We start from the raw sequence: 15,843 nt of genomic DNA, 5'->3' as shown, positions 1-15,843 counted from the left end.
ATGATAATTACATATTTTAAATCATTTTGGTATAGAAAATTATTTTTAGAATTTGTTTATTACTTATTATAAATTAAATAGGGAAAAGTGACTATTTAAATTATAGCCGGATTTGGCATTTCAATTGCAGCCCAAATTGGACCCAACCCCAACCCAAATTTCTTATTAAAATACCTGACCCAAACCCTGTATACACTTACCCAAACCCGAAACCCATCTACCCAATCAAATCCTGGTCGTTGATCTCCCAGATCATTGGTCCATACGATCCCTTTCCCTTTTTAATCCTAACACCCCCCCCCCTAACCCTAGTCATTCCTCACAGCCCGCCGCCTCTGAAACCTCTCGTCTCCTCTCTCCTCTCAACCTAACCCTAAATCCTTTTCAACCGCCTCCCTTCTCCGGTCTTCTCTGGCGACCACTCTTCAACCCCAAGCCTCCAATGGCTTCTCCATTGCCCTGCTCATCCTCTCTGAGGCCTTCAAGGGCCCCAGGCCATGCTGACTTGTATCTAGAGTTGTTGTTTTGGCTGTTCATGCTTCTCCGGTGTGATTTTGGGCAAAGTCACGCTATATTTGTTACGATCTTTGAAGCATTAAGCAGGTTCTTCCATCTCTATTTAGGTTTCTTTTGAAACCCTAATTTTCATTTGTATCTCTTAGATCTGGGCCATTTTTAAATTATTCGAGTCTGTTCTTCTATGTTTTACACAATTCTTGAACTTCTTTTGAAAAATCATCGACTTCAAGTTGTTTTTACTTTCTTTAAAGTTAGGGTTTCTTAGAGTTTCTTCTACTCTTGTTTAAACCAATTTTTCTTAATGTTTAAACATCTATCCTTTGCATATCTCGACTGATTCTGTGTTTCTACTCCTTTTTCAACTCGTCTATGTGAAAACCCTAGTTCTTGGTCTTAACCCTGGGTTTTGAGTCTGTATTTGATGATTTGTTCGTTTAATCTATATGCTTGTTTGGTTCTCATGAATCCCTGAGTTTTCTATGATTTTACCCTACTATGCTCATTAGGATTTCTAATTTTTTGGTTCTTCCACCTTTACTATGTTTATTCTGTTAAACTCCTCTAATCAGCACAATGTTCCATGTGAATCCCTGATTTTGTCTGATTTTTACCCTACTGTTCTATTAGGGTTTCTGATTTTTGTCGCTTCTTGCCTATCGTGTTTTTATTCCGTTTGTTCATAGAAATTTATGGAAATTCCCCCCCCCCCAAAATCAGTACTATTGTCCATCGGAATCCTTGATACCCTGTGATTGATATCCTTCTAATCTCTTGTAATATTCTCTATTGATTTTCAGCCTCTAAGTTATTTTCCTTGCCTTATTTTATGGTCGACTATGTTGTCAACTGACTCTTATGTTATTTCCTTAATTGCAATATTATGTACTTAGCCTTAATTACATGTTCTATACTTGCACTATGCTGAAACTATTTCCTTGTGTGTTATATTACAGTCTTATGTGATCTCTTTCCTTATTTGTCCTTACCGTTTGAAATTAACTCCCTTAATTAAGGGAGTACTTCCACTAATTTTATACTAATTGATACCTAGTTCCATAATTACTGCTTGATTTTGATTCTTGCCTTATTATTCTACCTAGTTTCAAACTCTATATATGCTCTCTCATTAACACACACAGACAAGGACTCTTGGTTCAAAACTATCTCCCATACTTAAAAATTTCTACTCTCTCTCTTGTGCTACTTGCTACTGCTTTTAGTTAGCCGGATGTAAGCCAAGGCTAACCATTTGTGTTCTCTTGTTCTTTCATTCCGCTCACTATCCTCTTTACTGGTATGTCCTAGTTTCAATTCAAAGTTCCAACAACAATATGGTTCTCTTATTGTTTCAGTTTATCTTATTTCTAGTTTGCTTCTATTTGTGGTTTTATTGTGAAACTTGTAGTTGAGGGTTACATTATTAGCATGTCATCATGTCTTCCCCTCCCTTGAGATCAGTATATTTCCCCTTCTGTTTGTTTCTGAGCATGTCTACACCAATCATCTCTTACTTGTTATACGTTTACCACCATGAATTCCCCAAATCCCTATCCCCCTGCATGTGAGTCTATTCTTTATGTTTGATTTTGTGACTATGTCTAGTTAGCTGCTTCTGGGCATGACTATGCTAATTCCTAGGTCTTTGCTTATCTATGTGTCGTATATATTCCCAAACCCCCTTTACCCCCGTTTGTGACTACCAAACCTACCTTGATACTGTGACTCCTGGCTGTGTATGAACTTATCCTAAGGTGTTTGGACTTTGTTAACTACTCCATTCTCATTTTCAAATAGTCTTTGTTGCTTTACTAAATTACTTTCAAAAAGACTTTTGTTTTAATACAGTTTTTTACTAAAACCTTCCAACTTGTGTAAATCACTTTCACTCTACTCTTAGTCAATAAGTTCTGCCCCCTCTAGTATGTACTGCCTTGGGATAATCTTGAGAACCCTCTGAACTCTGGCATACTGAGGTTGGCCTTTCCATACTGCACTTTTTTCAATTTTGGTTACCAAGTCTAGGTGTAAGCACTGCCCGGGATCCTTGAGATCCTTAGGGAACATTGATGCACCTAGACTATGTTATTGTCTATGGGATTGAGGCATAAGAGGTCATTGGAGGCTTTGGGGATTCTGGGCCTAATTGAAGGCTCCCTATAGAATAGCTTCTTGATTTTTTATTTACTTGTGTAATTCATTCATTGGTCTGTAATAACTTGTAAATAGATATTGGGGTATTTAGTGAATAGGGTGGGTAGATACATGCTTTATTAGGTAATACGGGTAGAAATCATGCTCCTAGGATCTTACTTTTAAATTTATTTGCTCTACTAAGTAGAAATCATGTCTATAAGGTTCTATATCTTGTCACGTCTAGAAACCATGCCTATAGGATTCAGATAATTTCGTAATTAGAATCATGCTTTCAATGTCTTAAAAAATCAAATTAACTTATAGATGTCATGCCTATAGGACATAATTCGGATTCTGGTGCAATGAGTGTTATGCATGTTTCCATGCCTGCAAATCGTTAAAATTAGTATTACACTTAGATATCATGCCTATAGGGAATAATATTCGAAATTCTGCCTTTCAATCTAATTTAGTCTAAATAAGTCAACTTGATTTCGCCTAGTTCATTTCTGAATTGGTTTTATTAAGTATTAAGTATTTCTTGAAACAAGTTCTTTCAAACTGTCTCAATCTCATTAGATATCATGCCTCTAGATATTAAAGGAGCCCGTTTCAAAACCTGCTTTGTTTCTGTATTAATATAGACATCAGTACTCCGCGTATAGGCAAGCCCTTGGGATGTTTTCAAAACTGCATCTCTGAAACTGTCTCTATTGCTTAATGTTTTCTGATCCTAACAAGCTTTAAAAATCCATAAGCAATTGCTAGGGTTATAACTTCTGTGTCTAAAAGAGGTTATTTGTTTTCTGCGTATTCACCTAGATATCCTGCTTTAGGACATTATCTAATAAAAGAACTTAACTGTGTTTGAGTCGTTCTGCTTATGTGTTTGTTTGAAGAGGAAACTCTGAGACTTTAATTGCTCCCTTTATGTGTTAAAAGTCCTAAGTGTTTTTTATTATCGCCTTAGAATTTTCGCCTTTTAAAATCTTAGGGGTCCGTCTAGAACCACCTATATGTAAAGGTCCTAACTCCCTCTAGGACCATTAGGAAGGGACGGGTAGCAGCACGTAATAGAAATTGTTGACCAAACACTCGCTTTGCCTGACCAATAAGGGGATGGGAAGGGTAGATATGGGATATGATGACTGCACGCTAATGTCACGTGTAGTCCCTCATTGAGGAGTATTTACCGGACATAATGTGGGGTGATCCTATAGGATAACCAACCCAGGACCCCTCTTTACCAGATTCCCTTTTATTTAAACCTTTGTTTTATAACTTGTCCAAATCTTACTATTTGAGTTATCCCAACGTGTTTTGCTTTAGACCTATTTGATTCAATTGTTTACTTGTAATGGACTAATTTGTGAATATAAGTTCGGTACCCACAGTTGTGGACCAAGAGGGGTGCCTAACACATTCCCCTCGAGGTTACTTCAAGCCCTTACCCTAATATCTGGTAATGCAAACTAACCCAAGAGTTAATCGCTCTAGGTGCCCTAACGCACCATAATCCGTTAGGTGAAAACTCTTCAAATACCTAATTCACAAAATGAGATGAGTCATTACACCCCATAAATGTCGAAACCCGGGCTTCCCTGTCAAAAAAGGAAAAAAAGAAACGCGACAGTGATGCCATGCACTTGTCCCTGATTTTCTTAATTCTTGCTGATAATTGAGTTATGGTGTTCTTTACGTTTATTTACTGATTTTCTGTTGTTACCTGACTTTATTGTGATGTTATTGATTCCCTTTCCCTAATTGCTTTGTGATTGTTGCTTGGGTGAGGAAGAGTGTAAAGCACGAAGGGTGATGTCGTGTATTATTTTGGTGAGAGAGTGTTAAAGCACGAAAGGTGATGTCGTGCACTTGTCTTTGATTTCCTAATTTTTATTGATAACTGAGTTATGGTTTCTCTACATTTAATTGTTGGTTTCCTGTTGATACTAGTTGTACCTCGCAGCATGATTCCCCCTTCCTATTTTCAAATGAATTGTAGTGATCCTCATATTTATTTGTTGTTTTTCTGTTATTATTCGATGTCCTCACAGCATGTTTCCCCCTCCCATCCTTAAATATACATTTCTGCTTTTATTTTCCGCTGTACACGATTTAACTGCACAGGTTTATTTGGTAGTCTGGTCCTAGCCTTGTCACTACTTCGCGGAGGTTAGGCTAGGCACTTACCAGCACATGGGGTCGGTTGTGCTGATACTACACTTTGCACTTTATGCAGATCCCGGTGCAACAGCTTTTGGACCTTAGCTTGGGGTGGTGCCTTCAGTCCATACGGAGATCCAAGGTAGTCCTGCCGACGTCCGCAGGCCCTTGCATCTCCCTCTATCCTTCTTCCTGTTTCATTTATGTAATTCAGAAACATTGTTGCATTTATTTTTTGGACCTTATTTGTAGTATTCCTAGACCGTCTGTGAAGTTGTGACACCAGTTCTGGGTAGTCTTTGTTTAAGAAATCATATTAGAATTATTTAAATGGTTTATTAATTTCTTCCGCTTGTCTAAATTCCGCTGTTTATAAACTGTTGATTCACAATTGTTAAAGGATTAAAATGGAAAAAAAGTAACTTGTTCAAATGGTTGGCTTGCCTAGCTTTCACTAGTAGGCTCCATCATAACTCTCGAGGACGGGAAATCCGGATCGTGACAAGTTGGTATCAGAGCTCTAGGTTACATACGTCTCACAATTCACAAACAAGCTTAGTAGAGTCTGAGGAATCGGTACGGAGACGTCTGTATTTATCCCCAGAGGCTACATAGTTAGGAAAAGTTTCATTTCTATTCTTCTCTGTCATGCGATTTTGTTCTCTCACTGCTAAAATGAAACATCAACTCTACTTATACTTACCACTAAGAGAGAGAGAGTGATGAGGTTCATTGAGGGAATCGTTCAGCCCGCTTAGCTAGCTAGAGGTGGAGGTAGAAGTGCTAGAAGAGGAGGTAGATGTGTTAGAGGTGAAGGTCAGGCCACTATAGGTGGAGGCCAGCCAGCAGCAGGTCGTCCCAGAGATGTAGTTCAGAGTGGTGGGGCCCAGGCCCGATGTTATGCTCTTCCAGCCAGGCCTGAGGCTGAGGCTTCCGATGCAGTTATCACATATACTGTTCCGGTTTGTAGCAGAGATGCTTCAGTTCTATTTGATCCAGGATCTACGTACTTTTATTTGTCATCTTATTTTGCACCGTATCTGGTCATGCCTAGTAATTCCTTGAGTGCTCTTATATATGTGTCTACACCGGTGGGTGATTCTATTGTGGTAGATCATGTCCATCGTTCATGTATAGTTATGATTGGGGGTCTTGAGACTCGTGTAGATTTGTTACTCCTGGACATGGTTGATTTTGATGTCATATTAGAGATGGACTGGTTATCACCTTACCACGCTATCTTGGACTATCATGCCAAGACTGTGACCTTAGCCTTGTCGAGTGTACCTTTGTTAGAGTGGAGAGGGACCCTTGGTCATTCTACCCGTAGTGTTATCTCATATATGAATACTCGGCGTGTGGTCGAGAAGAGGTGTTTGGCTTATTTGGCATATGTTTGTGATTCTAGTGTCGAGGTTCCTTCTATTAATTTTGTTCCTGTTGTTCGTGAGTTTCCTGAGGTATTTCCTTCAGACCTGCCGGGTATTCCACCCTATAAGGATATTGACTTCTACATTGATTTGGCTCCGGGCACTCGGCCCATTTTTATTTTGCCGTATCGTATGGCCCCACCTGAGTTGAAAGAGTTGAAGGAGCAGTTGCAAGACTTGCTTAAAAAAGGCTTCATTACACCTAGTGTCTCACCTTGGGGTGCGCCGATGTTGTTTGTTTAGAAGAAGGATGAGTCAATAAGAATATGTATAGATTACCGATAGTTGAACAAGGATATAATCAAAAATAAGTACCCATTGCTGAGGATTGATGATTTGTTTGATCAGCTTCAGGGTGCCAAGGTATTTTCGAAGATTGACTTGAGATCTGGCTACCATCAGTTGAGGATTAGGGTATTCGATGTCACTAAGACAGCTTTCCGCACTCGGTAAGGGCATTATGAGTTCTTGGTGATGTCATTCGGGTTGACAAATGCCCCATCAGCTTTTATGGACTTGATGAACCGAGTGTTCAAGTCTTACTTGGATTCGTTCGTGATAGTCTTCATTGATGATATTTTGATCTATTCACGCAGCCGAGAGGAGCACGAGCAACATCTTAGAGTGGTTCTTCAGACTTTGAGAGATAGTTAGTTGTATGCAAAGTTTTCAAAGTGCGAGTTTTGGTTGAGTTCAGTTGCATTCTTTGGTCATGTTGTATCATCAGAGGGTATTCAGGTAGATTCGAAGAAGATTGAGGCAGTCAAGAACTGGCCTAGACCAGCATCAGCTACAGAGATCCGGGAGTTTCTTGGGTTTGGCAGGCTATTATCGTCGGTTTGTGGAGGGGTTTTCATCTATTGCAGCCCCGATGACCAGGTTGACCCAGAACGGTGCCTAGTTCAGGTGGTCTGACGAGTGTGAGGCGAGCTTTCAGAAGCTCAAGACAGCTTTGACTACGGCATCGGTGTTGGTTTTGCCCACAAGTTCAGGGCCATATACAGATTATTGTGATGCATCTCATATTGGACTTGGTGTGTTGTTGAAGCAGGAGGGCAAGGCCATTACTTATGCTTCGCAGCAATTGAGGATTCATGAGAAGAACTATCCAGTCCATGATTTGGAGTTAGCAGCCATTGTTCACGCATTGAAGATTTGGAGGCATTATCTATATGGCATGTCATGTGAGGTGTTCACGGATCACAAGAGTCTGCAGTATTTGTTCAAGTAGAAGGAGCTAAATTTGAGGCAGAGAAGGTGGTTGGAGCTATTAAAGGACTATAATATCACCATCTTATATCATCCAGAGAAGGCCAATGTAGTGGCCGATTCTTTGAGTAGGAAGTCAACCAGTATGGGCAGTCTTGCTTATATTCCGGTCGGTGAGAGACTACTTGCTTTGGATGTTCAGGCTTTGGCCAATCAGTTCGTGAGGTTGGATGTTTTTGAGCCCAGCCGTGTGTTAGCTTGCGCAGTCTCTAGTTCTTCTTTATTGGAGCGTATCCGAGATCGGCAGTATGATGATCCTTATTTGTGTGTCCTTGGGGACACGCCAGGCAGGTTACGTTAGGAGATGATAGAATTTTGAGGCGGCAAGGTCGAGTTTGTGTGCCTAATGTGGATGGGCTTCAAGAGTTGATTTTAGAAGAGGCCCATAGTTCCCTGTACTCTATTCATCCGGGCGCCACTAAGATGTATCAGGATTTGCGGCAGCATTATTGATGGAGAAGAATGAAGAAGGATATTATTGCATACATGGCTCGGTGTTTGAATTGTCAGCAGGTCAAGTACGAGTATCATACGCCTAGTGGTTTGTTCCAGAAGATTGAGATTCTTGAGTGGAAGTGGGAGTGTATCACTATGGACTTCGTTGTTGGACTCCCACGAACTCAGAGGAAGTTCGATGCAGTGTGGGTTATTGTTGATAGGCTGACCAAGTCAGTACATTTCATTCCTGTGGTAGTCTCTTATTCTTCCGAGAGCCTAGCTGAGATCTACATCTGGGAGATTGTTCGTCTTCATGGTGTGCCCGTGTATATCATTTCGGACCGAGGTACGCAGTTTACATCATATTTTGTGAGAGCAGTTCAGCAGGAGTTGGGCACATGAGTTGAGTTGAGCACAACATTTCATCCTCAGATGGACGGGCAGTCCGAGCGGACTATTCAGATTTTGGAGGATATGCTCTGTGCTTGTGTCATTGACTTTGGAGGCTCGTGGGATCAGTTTTTGTCTTTAGCAGAGTTTGCCTACAACAACAGCTACCAATCGAGTATCCAGATGGCTCCTTATGAGGCTTTATATGGTAGGCGGTGTCGGTCGTCGGTTGGATGGTTTGAGCCGGGAGAGGCTCAGTTGTTGGGTACGAATCTAGTACAGGATGACTTGGACAAGGTCAGGATTATTTAGGATAGGCTTCGTACAACTCAGTCCAAGAAAAAGAGTTATGTCGACCGTAAGGTTCGTGATTTGGCATTCATGGTCGATGAGGGGTGTCGCTTCGGGTGTCGCCTATGAATGGCGTGATGATATTTGGGAAGAGGGGCAAGCTTAGCCCTAGATTCATTGGCTCGTTTGAGATTCTTGATCGAGTGGGAGGGGTGGCTTACAGACTTGCGTTGCCACCGAGCTTATCAGTCGTGCATCTAGTATTTTATATATCCATGCTTCGGAAGTATCACGGCGATCCATCCTACGTGTTAGATTTCAGCACTGTCCAGTTGGACAAGGACTTATCCTATGAGGAGGAGCCAGTATATATTCTAGATCGGTAGGTTTGTCAGTTGAGATCAAAAATTTTCCCTTCTGTTCGTGTTCACTAGGAGTCCGAGTCCGATATGCGGAGCTGTTATCCCCATCTTTTCCCCGACTCAGGTACTTTCTTCTTATGTCCGTTCGAGGACGAACGGTTACTTTAGAGGTGGAGGATGTGATGACCCGAAAGGTTATCACTTGTTTTAGAAACAAATTCTGTGTTTTGAGGCCTTAAAACCTCTTTTTTACCTTACCTCGATTTGTGTGCATGGTCCGGACGTATATCCAAAAAGCTTTTATGTGAAAATATGAGAAATAGAAATTTCTAGAGTTAAAATTTGATTATGGTTGACTTTGGTCAATATTTCGAGCAAACGAACCCGGATCAGTGTTCCAATAATCCCGGGAGGTCCGCAGTAAACTATGAGACTTGGGCGTATGCCCGAAATAAATTCCGAGGTCCCAAGCCTTAGAAATTAATTTTTGAAAGAAATTATTTTACTGAATTATTTATGAAATAAAGAAAAGAATTAATGTTTGAAACCATTGGTATCGGGCCCGTATTTTGGTTTCGGAACCCGGTACAAACTTGTTAAAGTATTTAAATGATAACTGTGAAATTTAGTGAAAAATGGAGTTTATTTGACGTGATTTGGACCTCCGGTTGAAGAGTTATGAACTTAAAGTGTTGTTGATGAAAATGATGAGTTTTGAGGTTTAATTCATAGTTTTACATGTTATTTTCATGATTTGATTGCACAAGCAAATCTGTATGATGCTTTTGGGTTAGTGTGCATGTTTGGTTTGGAGCCTCGAGGGCTCGGGTGAGTTTTGGATAGGCCACGGAGTGAAATTTGAACTTAGGAATTTCTTGTGTGTTGCAGGCCTACAGGCGTCGCAATTGCGATTAATGTGTCGCAAATGCAAATAGTGGCCTGGGCTGCCTTGGTCGCAAATGCGATGTAATTGTCGCAAATGCAACATCGCAAATGCGTAGGCAGTATTGCAAATGCAAAGAGGACTGGTTTCCTTAGGGTTTCCAAATGCGAACCCCTATTCGTAAATGCGAGGTTAGCAGTCTGAGGGGTTCGGAATTGCTAACCCCTATTCGTAAATGTGAGGTTAGCAGTCTGAGGGGTTCGGAATTGCGAACCCTGGTCGCAATTGCGACACCTTCAACCTGCAAAATCATAACTTAGATGCATTTTAACCATTTTTCAAACCCTTTCAAAACCAAAACACTCTTGGACGATTTTTTTAAGGACAAGTACTCTTCCAAATCGATTGTAAGTCATTTCTAACTTGTTTTTATTAATATTTAACATCTTTTCTCATAATTTTAACTCAAAATCAAAGGTTTTCATGGGGGAGATTAGGTGTTTTGGGTAGAACCTAGGTTTTTCAAATTTTGGGGCTTTGGACCTCGATTTGAGGTCCGATTTCAAAACAAATTGTATATTTGGGTTCGTGGGGGAATGGGTAATCGGGTTTTGGTTCGAACCTCGGGTTTTGACCATGTGGGCCCGGGGGCGAGTTTTGACTTTTTGGGAAAAACTTTAGAAAACCTATTTTCATGCATTGGAATTGATTCATTTAGCATTTATTGATATAGTTAAGTAACTTGTGGCTAGATACGAGCGAATTGATGGTGGAATCAAGAGGTAAAGCGATAGTTGAGACTTGAATTGTGTTCGTGGCATCGAGGTAAGTGTTTGGTTTAACCTTAGCTTGAGGGAATATGAGTTGTGTCCTATTTTCTATGTGTTATTTGTTGAGCACGACGTATAGGCATGGTGACGAGTATCTATACGTTAGTATCAAGCATGCACGTGAGTCTTATACTATGATTAATGTGATTCTATTGTATTGTTCATGCCTTACGTGATGATTTCTATTGTTGAGCAAAGCTTGTGGAAGTAATATTGATATTTGAATATTGAAGAGCGTTGGATCAAGTTGTAAAATGAATTGTGGAAGTATAATTGGCAATTGAACCTTATAGAGCATTGGCTCAAGTTGTGAAGTAAATGAGATAAAGAGAAGAGGATTGTTATATTGTCTCCCTTGCTGGGATGTTGATGCTTTTGATATTGTTCCCTTGCCGGGATTTGATTGTTGTACTATTGTTCCTTTGTCGAGAATTTTATTGTGATTTTATTCATTTCCTTGCCCTTATTGCTTGTGATTGTTGTGTGGGTGAGGAAGAGTGTTAAAGCACGAAGGGTGATGTCGTGCATTGTTTTGGTAAGAGAGTGTTAAAGCACAAAGGGTGATGTCATGCCGCATGATGTACTATTCTGTGCCTTTATACGAGTGATAATGCACGAAGGATCGTTCCGTGTCATAATTATGTGAGGTAAAATCACGAAGGGTGATACCGTGCCATTTATATTGATTTTATAGTGAGGCTGAGAGTAAAAATATGAAGGGTGATGTTGTGCGCTTGTCCTTGATTTTTCTGATTCTTGTTGATAATTGAGTTATGATGTTCTTTATGTTTATTTACTGATTTTCTGTTGTTACTTGACTTTATTGTGATGTTATTGATGCCCTTGCCCTAATTGCTTTGTGATTGTTTTTGGGTGAGGAAGAGTGTAAAGTACGAAGGGTGATGTCGTGCATTATTTTGGTGAGAGAGTGTAAAAGCACGAAGAGTGATGTCGTGTATTGTTTTGGTGAGGGAGTGTCAAAGCACGAAGGGTGATGTCGTGCACTTGTATTTGATTTCCTGATTTTTATTAATAACTGAGTTATGGTTTCTCTACATTTAATTGTTGGTTTCCTATTGATACTAGTTGTACCCCGCAGCATGATTCCCCCTTCCTATTTTCAAAGAGACTGTGGTGATCCTAATATTTATTTGTTGTTCTTCTGTTATTATTTGATGTCCCCGCAGCATGTTTTCCCCTCCCATCTTTAACTGTATATTTCTACTTTTATTTTTTGTTGTACACGATTTAACTGCACAGGTTTATTTGGTAGTCTGGTCCTAGCCTCGTCACTACTTCGCCGAGGTTAAGCTAGGCACTTACCAGCACATGGGGTCGGTTGTGTTGATACTACACTCTGCACTGTGTGCAAATCCCGGTGCAACAACTTTTGGACCTTAGCTTGGGGTAGCTGCCTTCAGTCCATAGATCCAAGGTAGTCTTGTCGGCGTCTACAGGCCCTTGCGTCTCCCTCTATACTTCTTCCTGTTTCATTTATGTAATTCAGAAATAGTGTTGCATTTATTTTTCGGACCTTGTTTGTAGTATTCCTAGACCGTCTATGAAGTTGTGACACCAGTTCTTGGTAGTCTTTGTTTAAGAAATCGTATTGGAATTATTTAAATGGTTTATTTGTTTGTTCTGCTTGTTTAAATTTTGCTATTTATAAATTGTTGATTCACAATTGTTAAAGGATTAAAATGGAAAAAAAGTAACTTGTTCAAATGGTTGGCTTGCCTAGCTTTCACTAGTAGGCGCCATCACGACTCCCGGGGACAGAAAATCCGGGTCGTGACAAGTTGATAGTTGGTGGTAGTGATGGCTAACAGAGGTGCTTGTGAATGCCAACTAAAGACGTGGTTGGTGGTGGTTTTGGTTGATGGTGGTGGTTCTAGGTAGTAGCTAATGGTCATTGGTAGCAATAACCGATTATGGTTGAAGGTAGTAGTGGTGCATGGTGAAAGTTAATAATGGTGGGTGGTGGCGATGGTTGTGGTTGTGATTAAGGAAGGTAATGGTGGGTGGTGGTAGTTTATAATGGTGAGCGGTGCCGGCTATGGTTGTTGATGATAACGGGGTGACTAGTTGTGGTAGTTGAGGTGAGTGAGTGTATAGTTGTAATTGAGGATGATGGTGTGGGTGTGGTGAGTGGTGGTTGTCGCTATGATTAAGGTTGTTGGTGGTGGTGGTGGTGGTAGTAGTAGCAGATAATAGTAGGTGGTGGGATTAATGAATGTGAATGATAGAATCTTAATGAAATTAAGTCCCAGTTATGAATCTTAATTATACAGACCCATTCAAATCCATTAAGTGGTTGTAAAGTAAAAAACAAACACACTTAATGATTAAGATCTGAATGATTAAAATTCAGACTTTAAAAATAAATGCACTTAATATATGAGATCTGAATGATTAAGATTCAGACCTCCATTAAGTGCAAGCAAATGAGGCCTAAATCTACCTACTTGATTCTCAAAGAAATAACAAATAGACGTACTTGTAAAATTATATTGGATTTGTTATAGAACCCTATAGTAATTATATTTGTACAAAAGAAGGTTTGGAAAAATAGTCTTGCTCATCTTCTACCTAATATAGTATTCGATTGGTTTTGGATTAATCCTGACGTCTTGTCTCTAGCCTTCTTCTATTATGCCTCATTCTAGTACAATTCTCTATCCTTTTTTTTGTTTTAAAGGCTAATTTATATTATAATCAAAAAGGTATTACAGAGAGCTGTTGTTCACGGGCAGTATTATAAAAAGTGTCCCAGATAAAACTACTTGCACTATTGTGCTTAGCTACACTATGACTATTTATACTACTACTACTACTACTAGGGGAGGCGGGGTATGAGGAGGGTCTGTTTGGGATAGTGCTCGTAGATGGCATGTCCCACATATTACAAAACGTGGGTGATTGATCATATGAGGCCTCGTGTGATATACATTTCTTTCTTTGTGTTGCATGGCCATGTTGGTCTTGCATGAGGAGGTTGCTGATGAATGGTTCTGCCAAAAAGTTGATGTTACTACCCGATAGTTGTAGTCCAAAAAGTGTCAGCCTATTTGCTACCATATTTTGCTCCTTGTAGATGTGGATGACTGATGGATTAGGCAGCTGGCTGATCAGGAACCTGCAATCATTTAACAAAGATGAGTAGTGGACAGTGTGGTTATTAAGCATGGATATTACCTGTTGGGCATCCATTTGGATTTCCAAAGGAGTTAGGTTGTGATGGATTACTAGTTGTAAACCTTGTAGTGATGCTATTAATTTAATATCTATGACATTGGATGCTTGATAGTTGCCCGCATAGCCCATAATCCAATCACCTTTGTGGTTTCGAAAGAGCCCCTCAAAGCCTACTTGTGAATTGTGTATATGGAAGGCCCCATCAGTATTTAAGGTGATGAAGCCATTGTTGGGAGGTTTCCACTTTACATACATAGGTATTGTACTGTAAGTATGAGCATTAGTGTTAGTTAAAAAAAGATATTCCGCTATTAGTTGAAGAATTAAGTTTGGTGATGGAAGCGTCCCAGTGTGTACAAAGCAGTTTTTGTTTCGAGTATTCCACAAATGCCATAATGCAAAAGGAATGAGATTTTTAGAGGAATGTTGAGTGTGTGGCACTTACCCTTTCGATGAATGAGGTATCTAAGCCAGTTATGGTTAGGAGTGTCGTATGTGTTAACTGATCGTATAAGAGATTGTAGTTTAAGCTTTTGCCAACAATGTGTTGCATGGACACATTTTAATAGGATGTGCACAATAGTCTTTTTTTCCATGGGACAATGTGGGCACATGTTCGATTGAGTAATTCCTAATTTATGTAGATAATCTTTGGTAGGAAGTCGATTATGACTAGTTAGCCATAGAAAGTGTTTTATTTTTTTGAGTCACTTGTAATTATCAAATCCACCCATGATGATTATTACCATTAGGAGGTTTAGTGAGTTCTTTGTAATAAGAGTTGATAGTAAACTGACCCGTTTGTGTTAATCCAATCCCCATATTATATGGTCTTGAGTAGTGTCATAATTAGTAATGTAAGCGTTATTAATTTGATGAATTATCTGTTCCGGTAATTGGAAGGATATTAGTTAGCTAAGGCTAGTTTTAAGTTGGAGTGTGTTAGCTACTGTGAGAGTGTGTTCTTTATTATTTAACGGGCCATGGATGAGGCTGCGAGTAGTTTAGTTTGGAGCAATCCAATTATCCATCCAAAATTTAATATGAGTACCCCTTGTGACTTGCCATTTTAGTCCTATTTGGAATATTTGCCAACCTTGCATCATATGTTTCCATAGGGTGGAGGTCCTGGTACTTATTGGTCTAGTGTTAATAAGGTATTTAGAGATTAACAAGGAGGCCCAAGGTGTGGAAGGTTGATGAAATAACCTCCAAGCCGTACTTGCTAGTAATGCTTCGTTTTTTTGCCTTAGTTTTTGTATACCCAATCCTCCATTTTCTTAAGGGGAAGTAACTGTTTTCCAATTTAAGAGGTGTAGCTTTCTTTTTTGTGAGGTAGAGCCCCATAAAAAAAATTGGTAGCTTTCTAGTTTGTTAATGATATTAGAAGGTAGGAATATTGTTTGCATTACATGATTGGGAATGGTATTGATGGTGGCTTTGATTAATGTAGTATGATCAGCTATTGTAAGATGGTTTGTTTTCCAGCCCACTAATCTATTTTTGAAATTGTCTAATATGAATTGGTAGTCCCTTTTTGTTGGTCTAGAGGTGAAAATAGGGAACTCCAGATATTTTCCAAATGAAGTCCCTTCCAGCATGTTAAAACATGACAAGATAAAAAATTTGTCAGTTACAGGGAAATATTTAGAGAAGAATTTTTTTTGATTTTTCAAAGTACATTTTTTGCCCTGAATATTCAATAAAATGGTTGAGAATGTCTATAATTTTATGACAACTAGTTGTAGTTATTTTGGATACCAAGATAATGTCGTTGGCAAAAAATAGGTGGGAAATTTGAGGTCCTTTAGTAGTTAATGAAATAGGCTTTCAAATTGTGTAATCAACAACTATGTTTATTTGTCTAGACGATATTTCCATACATAAAATAAAGAGATAAGGGGAGAGTGGATCACCTTGCCTAATATCACATGAGGGGG

The sequence above is a fragment of the Nicotiana sylvestris genome, chromosome 2, assembly GCF_000393655.2.
Source record: "Nicotiana sylvestris chromosome 2, ASM39365v2, whole genome shotgun sequence".
Taxonomy (NCBI): Eukaryota; Viridiplantae; Streptophyta; class Magnoliopsida; order Solanales; family Solanaceae; genus Nicotiana; species Nicotiana sylvestris.
This window is presented reverse-complemented; position numbering follows the sequence as displayed.